The sequence below is a fragment of the Carassius auratus genome, unplaced genomic scaffold, assembly GCF_003368295.1.
Source record: "Carassius auratus strain Wakin unplaced genomic scaffold, ASM336829v1 scaf_tig00038953, whole genome shotgun sequence".
In the NCBI taxonomy this organism is placed as follows: domain Eukaryota; kingdom Metazoa; phylum Chordata; class Actinopteri; order Cypriniformes; family Cyprinidae; genus Carassius; species Carassius auratus.
The window spans coordinates 27,501-34,426 of record NW_020526480.1 but is presented as its reverse complement, the minus strand read 5'-3'; the positions used below and the strand labels follow the sequence as shown (position 1 = coordinate 34,426).

At 36.5% G+C, this 6,926-nt stretch overlaps 1 protein-coding gene across 1 annotated transcript in view; it reads left to right on the top strand.

Moving 5' to 3' along the window:
* The first annotated feature begins 372 nt into the window (after positions 1-372).
* The window catches only part of LOC113083606 (aggrecan core protein-like), a 31,538-nt gene continuing 24,984 nt past the window's right edge, over positions 373-6,926 (top strand). The window contains exon 1 of the mRNA XM_026254668.1: positions 373-719. The gene's annotated coding sequence lies outside the window, so the exon portion shown is untranslated. The remainder of the gene's footprint in view (positions 720-6,926) is intronic.

Sequence of the window (6,926 nt, the reverse complement as noted above, 5' to 3'; positions counted from 1 at the left end):
TCAGCAAAAGATATAACACCGTCCTAGTGTTTTTTTTTTTTGATATTTTAATAAAAAAATATTGCATGTTGTCCCTTTAAATCCAGATTAAAAACGTTAAATCCTCAGTGCACTGTAAAGTCTATAATATACAGTAGATGGTTAACTATAAGTAAATGTTTAGCTATTTTATAATTAAATAAGAGCCTCAAATGATTTGTTAACAACACTCATGATGTATTGATGTATTCTCCCAGGAGTTCTAATGTGAATGCGTCTCTCTCTCTCTCTCTCTCTCTCCCTCTCGCTCTCTCTCCCTCTCTTTCTCTCTCCCTCTCTCCCTCTCTCTCTCTGTCTCTGTCTCTCAGGTTCGGGAGGGGGTTTTGTGCTCCTCTTGGTCTCCAGCACGCTTTTGTCTCTGATCTCTCCAGTAGACGGAGAGACCGTCGTCTGTCTGCGCGTCTCTCCTGAGCCCGTTCCTCCGTGGATGTACCCGGTGCTTGTCATTGCATTACCGTCGGAAACTGTTCGAGAGCAATTACAGCATCATCTGTGGAGTTCAATTCATTTCATGTGACTGAAGTTCGAGGAGAATCGGATCGGATCGGCTCTTTCTCCGACAGAGGCACCGGAGAATCCGCTCTTTTGGTTCGGTTCGGTTCGGTTCGGTTCAGCTGATCTTCATCCGTTCATCCGGTGTGGACTCATACTCTGAGCTCTGACAACTTGAACAACTCCAGGTAAAAAGAAAACCTTCTCAAAATATTGCTTGCGGATTTATAGCGATTTTGCGGGATATCTGATTTATTTGATCTTTCAAATACGATTTAATTATGCAGCTTGCTGTAAATTGTACTTGCATGACTTGATTGTCTGAATGTGGAAATCTGTTCTGTTTGAGCATCTGCACAATGATAGTGAATGTTATTGCATCGTTTTTGTAGGAGATTTACTTTAGAAATCTAAAAAAGCCACAAGAAACTCTGACTTATGTCCTGTGTATTTACGTTTAACATTAGTTTTATTTAAGGATAGATAGAACATTTTAAACATTTTTCATCAAAAGTGTATTTATAGTAGGCTATGCATTTAAGTATGAGATAGCGTCATTATAAGAAATGTCAAAATCCACCATTGCATTGCAAGTCGCAAGATTTTAAACAAAGAATGCATTGAATGCTTGTAATAGTTTACTTACTGTAAGTTAAAATAGTATAAGATATATATCCTCTTTTGCAGGTTGCTTTGGTTAAAAGCATCTACTAAATGCATAAATGTAATTAGAAGCTAGTGCAGAAGTGAAGCGCAGAAAAGAATAGAAAGATAGAAGTTATTATAAGAAAACCCACTATTGCATTGCAAGTTGCCAGAAATGGAATAAGCAATGCATGTACAAGTTAAAATCATAATATATGAAATTTCCTCAATTGCAAGCAAACTGCTAAACACATACATGTAAATGTAATAGGATTAAATGCTGCAACAGAAGAGAGAAAAGCTCTAGAAAATAATAGAAATATATAGCACTAGTTTTAAGAAATGCCAAAATTCAGCCATTGCATTGCAAGTTGAAAGATATTGCACAAATAATGCATCCAAATATTTTTTAAAATAAAAACACAGCATAATATACTGTTGCAAGTTGCTTTAGATAAAAGCATCTACTAAATGCATAAATGCAATAAGATTGATTAGTAGCTACACAAGCTAGAGCAGAAGTGAAATGCAGAAAATAATTGACAGATAGCACAATGCAGTAAGAGTTATAGGAAATGCCAAAATCCCACTATTGCATTGCAAGTTACAAGATATTACACGATATTACAAGACATGCAAGTCACCGTGGATAAAAGTGTCTTCCAAATACAGAAACATACAGGTTTGCAATAAAACTGGACAACAAGCTAGAGCAGAAATGAAATGCAGAAAAGAAAAGAATAGAAAATGCCAAAATCCCACCATTGCAATCAAGATATTAAAATGTTTACTTAAGTTACATTCATATGCAATGATTCACCATAAAAATATTACTTCAAAATGTTTTTGTGTGTGTGTGTGTGTGTTGCAATGCAATGTCCAAACTAACCAGTTTTTAGACAGAAATAGTTCCTGCTCTGATCAGCTGATCATCTGGGTGCTGTTAATAATAAATAGATATCAGCTTATGAATGCTTTATAGCGAACAGAAGAGAGATATCAGTATCGGTGAGCATTAGTAAGTTTGCTCGACAGGCGGCTGCGGTTCTGAGCAAGAGGTGTAGACTTAGATCTCGTTCCCTGCGGAAGCCACGCTGAAGTTGCTGGAGATCAAAAAGTCCCTGGCAGCTGCGAGCATTTATTATTCATCCCAGCACCTCTGCTGAGCATGTAGAGGCTCTTCAGACCTGTACGACACACTGACCACAGTGTTGTGACATCACAATAACAGCTGCCAGGACTCTCCATCAGCATTTCCTTTGGGATTGTCTGCGATTTGTGATTTTTGGGTTTAAGCAAGGGCCTTGTGGGTTTAGATGACCACAATGAGAGGTTAGGGTGAAATTAATGGTTTGGATTTATTGGAGTCTGTTTTAGGGGTGAAGGGAGCGATCGGATCCGAGAAATCAGGATTCGAGGTCAGGTGGTGTGTATAGTTCACAAATCTGAACAATGTGGTCAGCTTTTGTGTGTTAGTGACTGAATGATGCTTTCCAAACCCCTCTTTCTTTGTCTCTCTTTCTCTAATGCATATTCAGATTCTAATTCAAGCACTTTTGTTAGCATGATTAAAATAGTATAACTATTAGGCCATTGTAGATAAAATATATAAAATTGCAGTAATAATAAAGACAATGTTTTTTTTTCTCTTTTCCTGCAGCTGTCTGTCTCTTTGTCCTCAAGTCTGTTCAAAAACAGCTCAACACAATATTAGAGGCTCGTATTTACCAGTTTGACCACTTTATGACACTTTCTGTCATGCACACAGAAAATATATGAGCATTGAAAACAGTTATTGAGAGTCTTAATGGTCTACACTGTTTATATAAATATAGAGGTTATATAGATTTTGACCTTACGGCGTTATGACACTATTTCCATGGAATTAAATTCATTTCCACAATGCAAAAAAAAAAAAAAAAGACAGAGAGATTAAATAATTACATTTTTAATAATTAAAATAATAATAATAGTAATGAAATATTTTTTATATTTTACAGTAATGAGAATTATAATTTTTAATTTTTTTTGTGTAATTATTAAATATTTAATTGTCTTGAAAATAATTAGAAAATCTGAAATGAATTGCATGAATAAAAAAGGCTTTATTTTCTTATAATGTTAGATCTTGGGGTGAACTATGACTTTGCATGGATATGTAACCTAGATTTTGAATTTTCTGAAAATATCATAACTGTTCAGATTAAGCCATATTTCTAAAGTATTTTACATAAATCTGTCTGTTTTTACTCTGAAATGTCTCATTGTTCTGTATTGGTGTGTTCATGAGAGCAGTGTCCCTTATAAGCCTAATTTCTCAGCGTTTGTGTTCTGTGTGTGTGTGATGGCGTCTGTTTGCTTAGTGCTTAGTCTGTATTTGCCATTAAGTCCTTCATCTCCATGGATCAGCAGCTGATGAAATAATGTGGACATGATGTTTCTGTAACAAACACGCTGCTGCTCTGGGTTTAAACAATCTGCTGTACTGATTGATTTATACCACTGACCATCTGCATACTGACACTCTGCCAAAGAGCATAGACGAAGTTTAACTAAGCAAAAGAGTGCAAAGAATATTTTATGAAATTATGAAGTTTTAGTTGTGCAAACAGCACATTTATTGAAAAAGAAAGTAAAAATCACAGAAACAAACACTTGTAACCTTGTGTGCACACACACGAGCGTCTCAAGAACACAGGACACACACATGCATAATTAATTGTGTCTGGATGTGTGTGAGTTCACAGAAGGGTTTCTGGTAGCCTGCCAGACACACGTCAACAGAAACACGGTTCTTCCAGAACCTTTCAACTTTATTCAGTGGTTATTTTGTTATGCATTCCCTCCTGAAGGGAGAATTCAACCAAAAAGTCAAATTCTGTCATTATATACCCACCCTCATGTGCTCTCTTTAGCCATACGAGTTTCTTCTCTTTTGCAGAACACAAAAGGAGATATTTTAAAGAATGTTCACGCTGCCTTTTCCATGCAATAAAAGCAAAAGAGGACAAGTTCCAAAAACAAAACAGATAGTAAGTACCAATGCTGCTCATAGTTTAATATTAGATGTTTATATTTTGTTATTGGATTTAACCTAGCAACGTGCATCTTAATTAATAAATGCTATCTGAATAAGATTGAGAATGAGAGCAGTCAATAGTGGCTTAGATTTCTGTCGTATAGCTTCTAAAGTCTTGAAATATACTGTCTTAAATGTCTTAAGGATACTTTTAGTAGCTTCAAGGCTTTTTATTTTAACTACAGTAGAACAAATAAATAAGAAATGCTACATACAATGTATGAAGTAATAAAATGTATAAAACACTGTATATTTTTCACTGTGTAAATGAAATATATATTTCTTCTCATTACAAAGTGATTTAGTCAAAGCAGTGAGAGATGTTTTCTTTCTCAGCTGTTTGCTTTCACTTAAGGCCTAAATTACTGCGTTTATGAGGATGCACTTATACAATTTTGTGTATTTAACTGTTCAAGGTTTATAAAGTGGCAAAAATAACATATATGAACACCGTCTTCACGCATTCACAGTCTCTCAGACGACAATATGCACATATAACGGAATGAATTCTCTTTCACTGTGTTTCAATGGCTTAAAATCCCTTGTTTTTAAACGTTAATGCTTAAAAACACTTGCAAATAGTTTTTTTTTTTTTTTTTTTTGACCATGTAACACAGCAATGTCATGTGAACATGTAACTAGCATAGAGACAATAGTCCAAAATCTCTACCGGTCTACAGTACCTGTATAGTACCCACCCCTAATTTGTTGGAAAGAGCAGCCTTTGTGCTTTGTGAAATAGGGCATTCGTTTTTAGAACAACATGAGTCTGAGTAAAGGATGACTTTATTTTTGCATAAACTAACTCTTAAAATTATGTTTCTTATGTGTTCAGGCTGTGAAACTCTTTTTGGAACAGTTTTCTATTTTTAAGAAGATGAAATCAGCCCCATACAGTATTTCCTTGTAGAGGATCGCTGAGCACACATGCTGAATCTCTGATAATGTTTGTCAAAGTTCATACTGGTTTAATTAGGTTGAACATCAGTTCATTAATACCTGCTGAATCACTGCTGTGGTGATGAACACAGTTACTACAAAGATGTTATAATAGCAACACTGTGGCAATCACTGACAACATACTTGCAACTGCATAGCAGTTCCTTAGCGACACACAACTACACACAACTGTATAGCAACACCCTGGCAACCAACCACTCATATCAAGTCAAGTCATCTTTATTTACATCTTTACATCTTTATAATAGCACTTTATACAATACAGTTTGTATCAAATCAACTTTATAGTGTCAAACGAAAAATAGTTACCGTATTTTTCGGACTATAAGTCGCACCTAAGTATAAGTCGCATCAGTCCAAAAATACGTCATGATGAGGAAAAAAAACATATATAAGTCGCACTGGACTATAAGTCACATTTATTTAGAACCAAGCACCAAGAGAAAACATTACTGTCTACAGCCGCTAGAGGGCGCTCTATGTCTTCAGTGTATGCTACAGGAGAACTGAGCAGCATAGAGCGCCCTCTGGCGGCTGGAGACGGTAATTTTTTCTCTTGGTTCATTTCACTCGGTTCATGTCAAATTAATTTTGATAAATAAGTCGCACCTGACTATAAGTCGCAGGACCAGCCAAACTATGAAAAAAAGTGCGACTTATAGTCCGGAAAATACGGTAATAGTGCAATACAACAATAGAAAACAGTGAGTCAGTAATGTCATCATCCACTTAAGCTCTCTTCCAATAGTGTATGTGCAATCAGTAAACCGTCCAAAACTAAGCAAGCCAAAGGCGACAGTGGGGGGGGGGGGGGTTCTTCTCTGGTCGGACAAAACCAGCATGGTGTGGTTTAATTCCAAGCAGCAACACAGGTCAGATTTTGCAGAGGACATGTCAGGTTCCCGTGGTCTTGTCCCCAATGGCCATCTAGTTGATGAGGTCTTCACAGGGGATCTGTCTGTGGGACTCATCTAGTTGACATTGTCTTCGCTGACATTTGAGGCTGTGGAAGTCGTCTCTAGGTGCTGATCCACCATCTGGTCAGGATATGGACTGGATCTGGGTGGCTATGGTGACCTTGGAATAAGAATGAAACAGAATAAAATTAGCATAGATGTTATTGTTCTCATAGGTGTGGCAAGTACAATGGGTGTTATGGGCAGTGTTACCAGATCCGGTTGACCTATTAAATGAAGCCTAACAATTCTTTAACAGATTTGAATTATAGAAATGTGATGCGAATTGGTATGTATAATAGGCTGCAAAGAAATATAGAGATGAGGGTCATCAGCATAACAGTGTAAACTAATTTTCCTGATGATATTTCCCAAGGGTAACATGTAAAGTGTGAAAAGCAGCGTCCCTAGTACTGAGCCTTGTGGTACTCCATACTGTACTTGTAATAGATATGATACCTATACATTCACTGCAACGAATTTATAATGGTCAGATAAGTAAGATTTGAACCATGCCAATGCAATTCCACTAATGCCAGAAAAATTTTGTAGTATACTCAAAAGAATGTTGTCTAAAAATTGGGTTTGTCTCGGATGTTTGCCCAAAGACCATGAGCAGAAAACAAATGCACTAGTGTTTATCAGACAGCATTTGATGTCAGAATTTGGTCAGAGTTTGAAACACAGTTGAGCTGGTGGTCTAAAGCTCTAGAGGAGGCACATTTGAAAGCAGGAGACTTAAGCAAACGGCTCCA